Here is a 12,778-nt window from a genome sequence, read left to right as displayed (position 1 = left end):
TTGCACCAGTTAAAACCTTACAGTTTAATTTTCTACTAGAACGGTCAGAAGTGCAGCAAACATAGATCCCTACAGGCAGTTATTTGAGATCGATAAACATTTAACAGAATAAACTAGTGTGTTTTACATACAGTAGTATAATACGCCATACCTCCTACTTTTCTGGATACAGAACATTAACAATGCTCATTGATTGATTGATTTTAAACAATCCAAAAAATAAGGTCATTAAATTGCTTTTTTTTTCCATTTGTATTTCCTGACAAAGATGTTAAATGCTGCTTGGAATCATTACTCTAGATTTGAGCAGCATGCTTATGGTTTAGCAGAGAGCCTTACAAAGTGTACCCACACAAATGTGACATCCAATTATACCATACTCATATGCCATGTTGCTTGAAGAATATGATAGAAATTAACCTAATAAAGTCACCCATTTTCAATTATCAGAACATTTTTTGTTATTAGTCAGCTGCTGTCATCTGTCATTGCTGGCTATGTTTTTGTGACTGTGTTATCAGTCCATGCAAGCTTCATAATTAACTGAAGCCTTAATAAGGAAAACATGTTTATTTTAAGATAGCAAAGTTACCAAGTGTCTGGATTTTTTTTTCTAAATTTTATCTTAGTCATGGTGCAGAGTATGTAGGTATAAAATCTATAGTATCAAGAATATATACCATGTTCTAATATATCATTTTATAGGTATGCAAGTCAATCATATGTGAAAAAAATTCCCTCTCCCCAAGGAACTACAGTGATACCTCGGTTCTCGAACGCCTTGACTTTCGACCAAATCGGTATTCGAACAGGAAATTCGAGAAAATTTTGTCTTGGAATCCGAACAAATATTTGGAACTCGAACAGCCGAACGTCCGAGATTAGCCGAGTTGAGCCGAATGGCGTTCATTCGGCCCAGCGCCTTGCCTGCGTCATCATTGTGAGTCAGTGAGAGAGAGAGAGTACTGCACTGTACTGCAAATTACTGTACTGTACTGTACACTGAATTTAACCCTTAGACATGGGTCCAAAGAAAGCCAGAAGTGGTAATGCAGACAAAGGTAAGCGGAAAGCTGTGAGAACAACGATTGAACTCAAGAAAGAAATCATTGGCAAATATGAACAGGGCACACGTGTGTCGGATCTGTCTGCAGAGTATGGCATGCCAAAATCAACCATCTCTACCTTCCTTAAGAATAAAGCTGTTATAAAGGCTGCCAGTGTTGCCAAAGGTGTTACACTGTTAACTAAGCAAAGGCCTCAGATAATGGAGGAAATGGAGAAGCTGCTCCTTATTTTCATTAAAGAAAAAGAGTTAGCAGGTGACAGCATCAATGAGGTCGTTATTTGTGAGAAAGCACTCCAAATATTTAGTGACCTGAACACAGAAACACCTGGTACAAGTGGTGAAGGTGCTTTCACGTTTAAAGCCAGCAGAGGTTGGTTTGAGAATTTCAGACATAGAAGTGGCATACATCGCGTCACTAGGCATGGGGAGGCAGCTAGTGCAAACCAGGAGGCTGCTAATAGCTTCATAAAAGAATTTAGTGACTATGTCAAGGCAGAAGGGTTTGTTCCTGAGCAGGTCTTCAACTGCGATGAGACCGGATTATTCTGGAAAAAAATGCCAGCCAACACCTACATAACCAAAGAGGAAAAAGCACTACCAGGGCACAAACCTATGAAAGATAGGCTTACTCTTTTGTTTTGTGCAAATGCAAGTGGTGATTGCAAGGTAAAACCCTTGCTTGTCTATCATTCTGACAATCCCCGGCCATTCAAAAGGCACAATGTCATGAAGAGTAAATTGGCTGTGATGTGGCGGTCTAACACCAAAGCTTGGGTTACCCGACAATTCTTTACAGAGTGGGTGCGTGAAGTTTTTGCACCTCGAGTGAAGGAATACCTGACAGGAAAAAATTTGCCATTAAAATGTCTATTAGTGATGGACAATGCTCCTGCTCACCCCCCAGCTTTAGAAGAAGATCTAGTTGATGACTATAGCTTCATAAAAGTAAAATTCTTACCCCCCAATACAACCCCTATTCTGCAACCCATGGACCAACAGGTCATATCCAATTTTAAGAAATTGTACACAAAGGCCCTCTTCCAGAAGTGCTTTGAAGTGACAAATGACACACAGTTAACTCTGAGGGAATTTTGGAAAGAACACTTCAACATCCTGAATTGTGTAAACTTGATTGACACTGCTTGGAGTAATGTCACTCATCGCACATTGTATGCTGCATGGCGAAAACTTTGGCCCGAAAGGGACAGTGAGGCTTTAGAACCTGAGTCAGCTCCTGTCGTTGATGAAGATGTTGCTGTGGTTGATGATGTTGTGGCCATAGGAAAGACCATGGGCCTTGACATTCAACAAGATGACATCAACGAACTTGTGGAAGGTCACGCTGCTGAGTTAACCACCGAGGAACTGATGCACCTACAACAACAGCAGCAGAAGGATATGGTTGAAGAAATTTCTTCTGAAGAAGAGGAGAGAGTGGAGGATATTTCTAGTGGCCTTATTCATGAAATGTGTGCTAAATGGGCAGAAATCGCCAATTTTGTTGAACAACATCACCCTGATAAAGTGGTAGCAAATAGAGCAGTTAACATTTTTAATGACAATGTTATGTCCACTTTCCGCAAAATTTTGCAAAGGAGAAAAAAACAGCAAACCATTGACAAATTCTTCCGTAAAGAAATCAGACAAGCAACTGCAGAGCAAGATTCTGATTCTCCTCAGCAAAAGAGACAGAGAACAGAAACACCCAAAGAGCAGTTACCCTCTGTTTTTATTGAAGAGGACTTCCCATCAGAACAATAACCATCCCCCTTCCCTCCTCCCTCCACTTTCATTCCCTCCTGCCATAAAGGTTGGCACAGGTACAGTAAATGAAACACAATTTACTGTACTGTACAGTACATTTTATTTTTTTTGTTTTAATAAATACACTTTTATTTCTTATTTCTTGTTGAGACTCATGTTTTTCTACATATTATATACAAATTAGGCCAGTAAATAGGCATTTTCTGGGGCTTGGAACGAATTAATCCAGTTTCCATTATTTCCTATGGGGTTTTTTTGTTTCGGTTCTCGAACAATTTGGTTCTCGACCGACCTCCCGGAACGAATTATGTTCGAGAACCGAGGTATCACTGTATTGGTATTTCATCTTATGCTAGGTTCACACTAGCGTTCTCCTGTCCGTTCTGAGCTTTCCGTCTTCTGCATGGCAGAAGTCGGAAAGCTCAGACCGGGTCCGGCCGTGCGCGGCGGTGAGCGTTTTAGGCTCTCCGCCACGAAACCGGATTTTTTTATCCAGACACAGAGTACTGCATGTCCGACTCTGTGTCCGGATTATAAAACCCAGTTTCGCGGCGGAGAGCATAAAACGCTCACCGCCGCTAACGGCCGGACATCTCTCTCATCCATTCAAATGAATGGGTGAGAGAGACTCCTGCAGGTTTCCGTCTCCTGCCTCTGTTTTAGGCAGGAAACGGAAACCTGAACTACGGAGACCCGAACGCTAATGTGAATGAGCCCTTAATGTTATGTAGGAGACTGATAAAATTATTACTTCAAATTATTATTCCGTAATAACAATAAAATAAATTTTATGTAGCACAAAAATCTGCAGCACTGTACAATTTGTGCAATTTTATTCTTCTAAAAGTAGTTCTACAAGCCATGAGTTCATGGGGTCTACTTAGTTTTTCTCACACACCTTCACCATTTTAACTTCATTTTTAAGACCTCGTTCACATCTGCGTCAGTAATCCGTTCAGAGGAGTCCACATGGGGACCTCCCTGAACGGACTACCGAACATATTTGCAAGCAGTGTGCAGTGAAAGCACCCGGATCCCCATAGACTACAATGGGTCCATGTGCTTGCTGCAAGATCTCCGCAGGGAACATGTGGACAAGAAATTATTTCACAATATATTTTCCTATCCACATGACTCGGACTCCTCAAACGGATTACCGAATGCAGATGTGAACCAAGAGTAATTAAGCAATGGAATCTGTGGTGTGTTATTCTGAGGTTATACTTTCTTAATCTTAAAGTATAACTGTCCTTTCACTTTTTTGTTACCATTGTGTAGGGATGGATTTTGCTGAACATTTTTAAATCAACCATTGTACTTTCTTAAATCACATTTTTTTTTCCCCACAGTGTTTTTCATTGTACCTTCACAAACTTTTCCTCTACAAAATTTCTGCCTCTATTACACTGACTTGGAAAATTCCAGCATTTCAGAAGTATGAGAAGGTGACAGGAAGGATGCTGGATTCCTTGGCTCATTACTAGGCCAGAAAAAGGCCGCAGATTCTGCAATCCAGTGCAGATCCAGGGAGTGAAAGGGGGTGTGTGGGTCTGTCCTGTAACCGAGTCTGGTTAGATAAAGTTGTGCTTGTTTTGTTCAAGTGGCTGACAGTAAGCCACATGTATAGTTAGGTTAACATTACTGTTTAGTTAGTCGCTCAGACAAGCAGGTTTTATTTTGTTTTTGCCTGAAGTTAAGGCTGTATTTTGTTTTGCTCATTTTGTGCCTGAAGTCAACATTTATTTATTTTCCTGTTTTTGTTTTTTTTTTCTTTATTAAATAAACTGATTTGTTACATATTTTGTTTCTCCCTCTTGACTGTTTGGGTCCACATCACTGCTTCTACTGAACTACCTTCCCCACAGAAGGTATAATTAACATGCTCCAATTTTACGCTTCAACTGTTTTTTCTGCAATGAGTGGACAAGATTAACCAGAATCCCATTCACTTTGCAGATACTGTAAAACACAATGCTGTGTTTTTGCAACATGGGGCTTCAGCCCTAAATTTTTTCTCGAGCATCAAAATAACTAAGCATTGCTAGGAAGTTCCATCCATTATTCATCCTGTATTGCCAATATATACACATATAATAAATATAATAAATGTTAAAAAGAGAGGCATGTCACCTCAAATTACTTTTTTCCTCGGTTTCACACCACCTAGGAAAATACTTCTGGTGTTATTTGAATGCCAAGAGTCACAGCTTACATACACTACCAATAATGTAGCACTAAGAGAAAACAAGAAATCACACGTTAAAATTAAACCAGGAATGTGATTTTTATATTTTGCTAATATTGCTTCTGATCTCCCCCCACCGCCCAACAGAGCTCATATTGTGTCTATTTGTTGTCATATTTAGTTTCTTATTAAAACACTTTCTTCTACTATGACTTTGTGGATAAAGGACTACAACATGGCAATGTCTCTTCCTACCGTCGCCAACTAAGTTAAGGTTCTCCTGCATGTGCCTTTTACTGAGGAGGAAGTGTCTGCAGCAAACCATTCCTCCATGTCGGACCTGGATGGGTTTCCTACCATGCTTATAGGACATTCTTTTCCCTACTATGGTATTTAACAGGGTCAATGGCGCCACACCGTTCACTAGCCAATCCTCTGATTACTGTCCTCCTGAAACCTGATAAGGATTTGACCTGCTGTGCCAGTTACTGTCCAATCTCCCTCATCAATCTCAATGTCAAGTTATTTTCTACATTATTGGCCAATCGTCTGTTCCCTGTGATGTTGACTTCACCAAAGGCCTGAGGTGCAAGATGACTGTACAACTCTCCTGATTATTTCAGCAGCACGCACTGGTGGCTGCCCTCTGTCCTTCCTCTCCATTGACACCGCTAAGTGCTACACTTGCACAGGTGGGTCCGGATTTTCTGGGTAAAATCCTTTCCCTATTTGATGACACCTCGGCCAGAGTTCTTTCTTCCTGCTCAAAAGCTTAGTGGGGTTCTCCCAGTGTTATACAGTAGAGATCCAGTAACAATGCCTGCAAACAGTCTTCTCACCCTTCAGATGCCTCATTCAACCGAGGTTTATGAGCAACCCCAAGTTATTGATGATCGATGTACCCAGGAACAAGTTTGGAGGATTTTGATTTCTCAAAATGATAAGCAAAAGCTATGCTGCGCTTCCTAGGTGACATAGGGAAGTTTCTGCAGTTACATCAGAAAATTATAATACCAAACACTGATGTACAAATAAAACTTAACGTTTAATATAACACCCCTAAAAAATGTCAACAGGAGTACTCCTTCCTGAGACAATAGATTAAAATGTGGCCAGATCTACATACCACCATACAACATATTTGTAATCCCACAGGTACAGATAACGGGACGAAGCAGCATGAAACCACAATAACAAAGGTAAGTAAATTAGTTGGATCTTACCAGTCACGTGGTCATGGAAATCAACTGAAGAGGAATAGTGCTATCACATAGTCCTAGTGATAGAAGGGCTAATACTATCCCTATTAAGCCCTTTATACAATGTCCCTCTATTCCCCAATGACTCCCGCCCTAACAAGGGCAGTCCCAATCTGACCCTGGTCAAAAATAGTTTCCCTATGCAGTCCCTATGCTGCGTTTCAGGGTGTATTCACACCCATCATCAGGGGACCTGACTAAGCTGATAAAGATTTAAAAAATTATGAACTCATTCCCAAGCACAACTGTGCAAATGGGAGGTGAAAAGAGAATGCCTTAAGCACAGTGGTGCATAGATAGGCATCAAACCGGGTTCTCAAAAAACAATCAAGCATTCCTTTTTCTTGCTAGACATTAAGTGGCAGTGGCAATCAGCATAAATGTAACACAAGCCTTATATAGATGAACAACCCATGTCCATGGACGACACGAGATGCAGCTTCCTAACTTCCGAGGCCCGCGAGATTGTCCTTAGTTCTCACGCCTGCATACTACTCTCTCTCTCCCCCCCCCCCCCGTGCTGTCTCTCGAAACATTACTGGCCATCTGCCCATAAGTCACTACCTCCTCCCTAGACACAAAATAAGATAAAGTTTAACATAAACACATTAGCTATACCTGCACCCAAAAATGTCTGTGAAATTTAAAAATAATATCACATATGGCCACATCATCAAGTGAAAATGGGTAATATTTGAAAAAAGAAATATTTCTGCTTCTAATCAGAATGTGTGTTTAACTTAAAGTTAATATTTATTCTCAATAATTGAAACACTTTTACATTTCAAAACGAAAATGAATAATTCACAGAGAACACAAAGCATTTACAGGTAAACCATAATAAGCCAATTAATTTCTTTCACTGAATTTAATAATAAAAGTTGTCCTTTTTACTTTTGTTTCTGTTTTACATATTGTCTCTCTGAAATCTAAGATGTACATGCTCTGTTTGACCCTACATGCTGTTGTATATCCAAGTGTTGACATGCACAGTATACTTACACATCATCTGTTCTAAGGTGCTAAAATTTTACCCTACTTACTATACACCACATAAATGTGTATAAATGTGTATATACTAAAACGTGTGAAAACCAATGTTAATTTTAGTTTGACATTAGTGACATGAAAACACTAAAAACAGTCTCACAAAAGTAGCAACTAGTAGTGGAATTTCCGGTAAGACTATTTGATTTACACATTTAAATTTAAAAAAAAAAAGTACCTTCATAAAAATCAAATACCGTAAAGGGTGAAAAAAGAAAATATATTCATGTTCATAAGCCGGCTTTACGTGCGCCCCCATTGAAGTGAATGGGAAGTGTTTAGAAGCGCTCGCGTGTACGGCTCGGAATGAGCCGAGCACTTATGCGGTGTGAAGGGGCCCTTAGATGTGAACTGTGGCTCGCAACCTTCTTTCTACTTCATCCTCAAGGTCTTCAGTGTGGTTGAAGCCATGATTCTGTATAGGCCAGTCAAATTCTTCTCAAACTACCCTTGCCCAACCATATTTTTATGAACATGGCTTCGTGCGCTGGGGCACAGTCATCCTGGAACAGAAAAGGCCCTTCCACAAACTGATCACACAAAGCTGGAAACAATTGTCTTGTTATCCTGAAGCATTAAGACTTCCTTCCTTGAAAAAAAGCGGATTGAGAAAACCATGAAAAAAACAACCCTATACCATTATCCTCCTCATATGCATCTGTAATATTTTTGTCCTTCTGTACTGAACTTTTAAGATAATTTAAGATGATTTCATCGATGTGGGCAATTATATACCGCTAAAAAGTTCAGCACACTATCAACTTTTCCAGTAAGCGCTCTGGTGCTGTTAATTTCGGAACCAATATCTCCCTACTGTTAGAAGTGCGGGCCTTACAGCCTAGTGTCATTGCTGTAAGGAACGCCCTCCGACAGCACAAGTCTATGGAAGAGTATTGATGGTGCGAGGTTGTAAGGCCCGCCCCTTCTGACAATGGGGAGATATCAGTGCTGAAATTAATGGAACCAATATCTCCAGCGCCCTGTTGGCTTTCTAATGGTATATGATACCGCACATCGATGAGGATGTGAAAGTCCCTTTTTAAGTATCTCTCCTACTCTCGTTCTGATGATTATTGAGCTCCTTGATGTTCTCCTTGGTTGCCAAGCTTTGTGGAGAATATCCACTGTGGGCGGCACTCAGCGTTTGTCATGTCTGATGATCCTACTGCCGTTCCTGCTTCACAGTGGGTAAGGGCTGGAATTGTCAAAGCTGAATTATCATGGCATTACATCTAAGTACCCTGTCCTACCATCTAGGGCAGGGGAACTGTGATTGTTATCGCAAATCCTGCGGACATTAATCCATTTTGAAACTCCTCCTGATGAACAGCCCATAATAGGGTTAGGGAAACATGTTATTTGATGTGAGGTTGGGCAGAGACCTGTGGGAGGATTTAAAGTGGTGTATATTTAGACCACACGCACTATTGAAAGGTCCAGCCACCCACATTTTGGTGTTTTTAGGACTTAATTTATCCTTGATATAATTGTTTTAGCGGATCCAATAAAAGTTCAATTTTAGTTACTCCTTCAGTGAACTACTGAATTATCATGCTGCAACCTCATGGCTGAGCATTAATACTACAGATGGTGTGCTTTAAACATATGATATATAGTATGATCATCAAGGATAGGATCAATATCAGAATCATTGGTGTTGGTCGCGCTGGGTGCCAAATAAACAGCATAGCAGGTAACTGCAATCTAAAAGAAATGGCTTTATTCAGATTGTAAATGGTAGTTGGAACAAAAATACCAAACAAACTCAAAGCAACAACCACTCCCACATTTCAATGCCCGCTTAATCTTATATCCTTCCCTTACCCTCATAAACCTATGACTTTATGTATTGTTATATCCTATTGTGGGCAATGTTTACATTGAAAAGTACTATAATACTGCACCTTTACCTGTATCATTTTGATGTTGCTGGCACTTTAACCTCACAGTTTCCCTGTTATTTATGTGTATGATGTTGTCTTCATGTGTCCTTACATTTTTAACTTTGGATACAAAATAAACTTCTAAAGTTTTATTGAAATGCAGGTGTGATTTTTGCTTTTTTAGTTTGTTCTATATATATCCCATACCTTATTATGTGTTACTGGTCTCTGTATGTTTTAACAAAAATAACAAAGCAGCTTAGCCCACACACAGGACAATACCTCAATTTTTGTACCCTGACTAATTGCTGAGAGCAAGATGCTTTACTAAGGGTTCTTCTCAGCAGTCCAGGCTTGGACTGGCCCAAAGTGATACATTTGAATCCTCTAGTGGACTTTGGAGCAATGATGGGCCCCTATCACAGGAAACTGTACTGTACATACAGTACACAGTATCTTAACCAACCTATGTATCCATATAGTATTTTGGGTAAATTTTACCTACTCATTTACTGATTACATAGACACTTCAGGTGAATAAAATGACATCTAGACAGGCCAGCCAGTGTCCTCCTTCCCTGGTCCACACCTTCTTAAAGTTGCCCCAGTCACTGTGCAGCTACTTGACGCCTGCTGCTATGTCAGCACATATTCTTGGCTCATAATGCCCTGACTCTAGGCAAGAACCAGTCAGGAGGAGGGGATAGGGATACAGTAATAGGTGTGCCACAGTAGTCCTGATCCCACTGCTGCAATGTTCCTTTTACTTGAATTGGAACAGCGATGTACACACTGCTTGGGGACTAGAAGCTCATCTAGGTTCCGGATATTGCACCCCGGCAGATAACATACTAATGACCTATGCTGTGGATAGGATATTAGTATGAACATTTGATTTTAAAACCCCTTTAAGAAACTATATTCTATCATACTGATGTTTAAGCCTGAAAATCCTATTGACAAAAAAAACATTTATCCCTTATAAATCAGCAATTGTTATTCTCTAAATTACTATCAGTTCTTGCTCTCATCTTAACCAAGCCTTTACTTTCTGTTATCTATGGTGTTTTGTGCCTTTAAAACTGCTACAGTAAAGGCCACTCTGGTCGCTCAACAGTCAGTGTTAGGATATGGTCGCATGTTGTGGAAACAAAACTTCTTTTGTTGCAGATTTTGCTGCGTTTTTTTGAGCCAAACCTAGGAAAGGCTACAAAAGGAATGGGAAATATACAGGAATTCTTACACTTCTCTCTTCTGCTCAATCCACTCCTGACTTTGGCTCAAAAAACGCAAAAAAAGCTGCGCTTCCGCAATGTGGGGCCTCAGCCTAAGCCTTAGTGGTGTAGTCCACCATTTAAAAACTGATAACTTACCCTTTATACTAGGTTCACACCTGTGTTTGGGTTGAAACCTCATCAGCATAGACTATGACGGGGTCTGCCCGAAAAATGTGGAGAGAAGAAGACTGCTTGCATCACTTTTCCCTCTGCATTTGTAAAGCGGAATGGGGACCGGAATACCTAAGCGGGGATCAGGCACAGGTGTGAACCTAGCCCAAGACGGGCATCAATTTCAGATCCGCTTTGTTGCGCACGCACCCTAGTCTTGACAGTGGCGGTTATGGTTACTGCAGTGGTGTCCTATTCAAGTCTAGGGAACACGGCTACAGTGCCAACATAACACTGCCATCACACAGCACAATACCCTGCATGTGGTCAATGCCAAGCTTTGAAAGTCCGGATAAATTACTATTATGTCGTTGGTCCCAACAATTGAAAGTAGAAGTTTTATCTTAAAGGGGCCATGTGGGGTGTATAAAGTGTATTGCATCTGCTTTATAATACCAAATGGATGACATTTCCACAATTATCCTCATGAGCTCATCCGTATAGTCAGGCAGTCAGGACTCTATTCCGGTCACGTAATTCACTCCTCTCCTCGTCCACAAAATACGTATAAAAATTGAGCATGTGCCTCCTCTTTGCTCCACCCACACAATCGTCATAGAGCACGTGACAATTCCTCTCACCATTGTTCCACCCACCTTAGTGCAGAGAGACCTCGTCATAGGTCATGTGACCGTATCTCGTGCCTCATCTCTGCAGTAGCCTGTAGTGACTGCAGCATGTTCAGTGTGTGCAGCTGCTGCCGCTGCTGGGAAGCCATAGAGACAGTGTATTGTGTGTCCTGCCGTGCTCTCGTGCCTTCCGCCCCCTCCCCTTCTGCTCTGCTTGCTCAGGGCTGAGTGCCGTGTTCTCATTGATTTACAGCTCTTCTGGCTGCCGGATAGAGGTTTGCAGTGTGGTCACATATCCTCCTAATGTATGTGACGTGGGTAGTGGTAGCAGCTGCAGACCCTCCTCAGTAATGCACACTTGGCACAGCTACGCGCTCATGTTCACATTAGCAGAATGTCTAGTCTCAGTAGGAGCGTCTACCAGCTTCCCATATCCATACAGCTATACAGACAGAGCAGAGCCAATAACAGGAGTGTAACGTATAAGGGAGCATTCACACCCTGCATTCTGGAGCTTCTTCACACGTGCAGTAATAACTAATATGGAGGATTATACCGTATGTACATGGCTGGTTGTAGCCCGCTACATAGCTGTGTCTATTGTATATAATTGCGGACGTCCTGCAGCTGCTATCACTTGTCACAACTTTAGGCTGTATATACACAAGTCTAAAAGAAAAACAACAAATGTTTTCTAGAATACAATTCATATTTTTGCAGACCAGTGAATTAAATGTCGGCCTTCATTTTGTCAGCAAAGAGCGGTTTGTTTTTTGAGGAGATGAACACCTCTTCATGAATGCAGCAGCTCTGGTGCCAGGCCAGGACACTGGAAGCTGGAATAGATACGTGATCATGTGCACCAGTAAACTGATGTAAATCTTCTTAAAGGGAGCCAATATATTGGATTATTTTGTGCCTACTTTCCTTGTTTACATCGTATGGCTTGCCTTTGTTTGTTTGTGTTTACGAATTTTGAAAACTTAAAACCCGTTTACACCTAAATGTTCTTATAGGGGTTGTCCATACAGGCGCTGTTGTGTCACACGTGACTGTTGAGGCCCATCAGTGGCTTCAGATTTGGCTGGAAAAGTAGAGGTGATGTCATTCACATACATCACCAAATCCTTTCCTGTGCAAATCACTTCTGGTGGGAAAGGTAAGGCGCCTTCACAAATGGACACATGGACATGCAACTTCCACAACACTTTCCCTTTCATGAAACTGGTATGGGAGATTCAAAAACACTGGTAACAACAGTTATTGTTACAACAGGGGTTTAGAATGTACTAAACTTTTTTTTGGGCGGACTGTCAATAAAAGAACATGTCCAATTTTTAGCTATTTTTACAGAACCGTCAAAAGACTCAAGTCTATGGGCGATTTGTGAAAATGGGTAACAGACAAATGCAAAATGACTGTTAACAAAACTAATCATTTTTATCAATGGCCAATGGTTATCAATGGTCATGTGAATATAGCGTTTTAGTTTTTTTTTAATTGGCCATTACGGGCCCTATTTACTTGTCGATCCTGGACATAATACTGTGTGCA

Source organism: Leptodactylus fuscus, chromosome 2 (assembly GCF_031893055.1).
Source record: "Leptodactylus fuscus isolate aLepFus1 chromosome 2, aLepFus1.hap2, whole genome shotgun sequence".
Lineage (NCBI taxonomy): Eukaryota > Metazoa > Chordata > Amphibia > Anura > Leptodactylidae > Leptodactylus > Leptodactylus fuscus.
The sequence above is the reverse complement of the archived record's forward strand: the minus strand, read 5'-3'. Positions refer to the sequence as shown.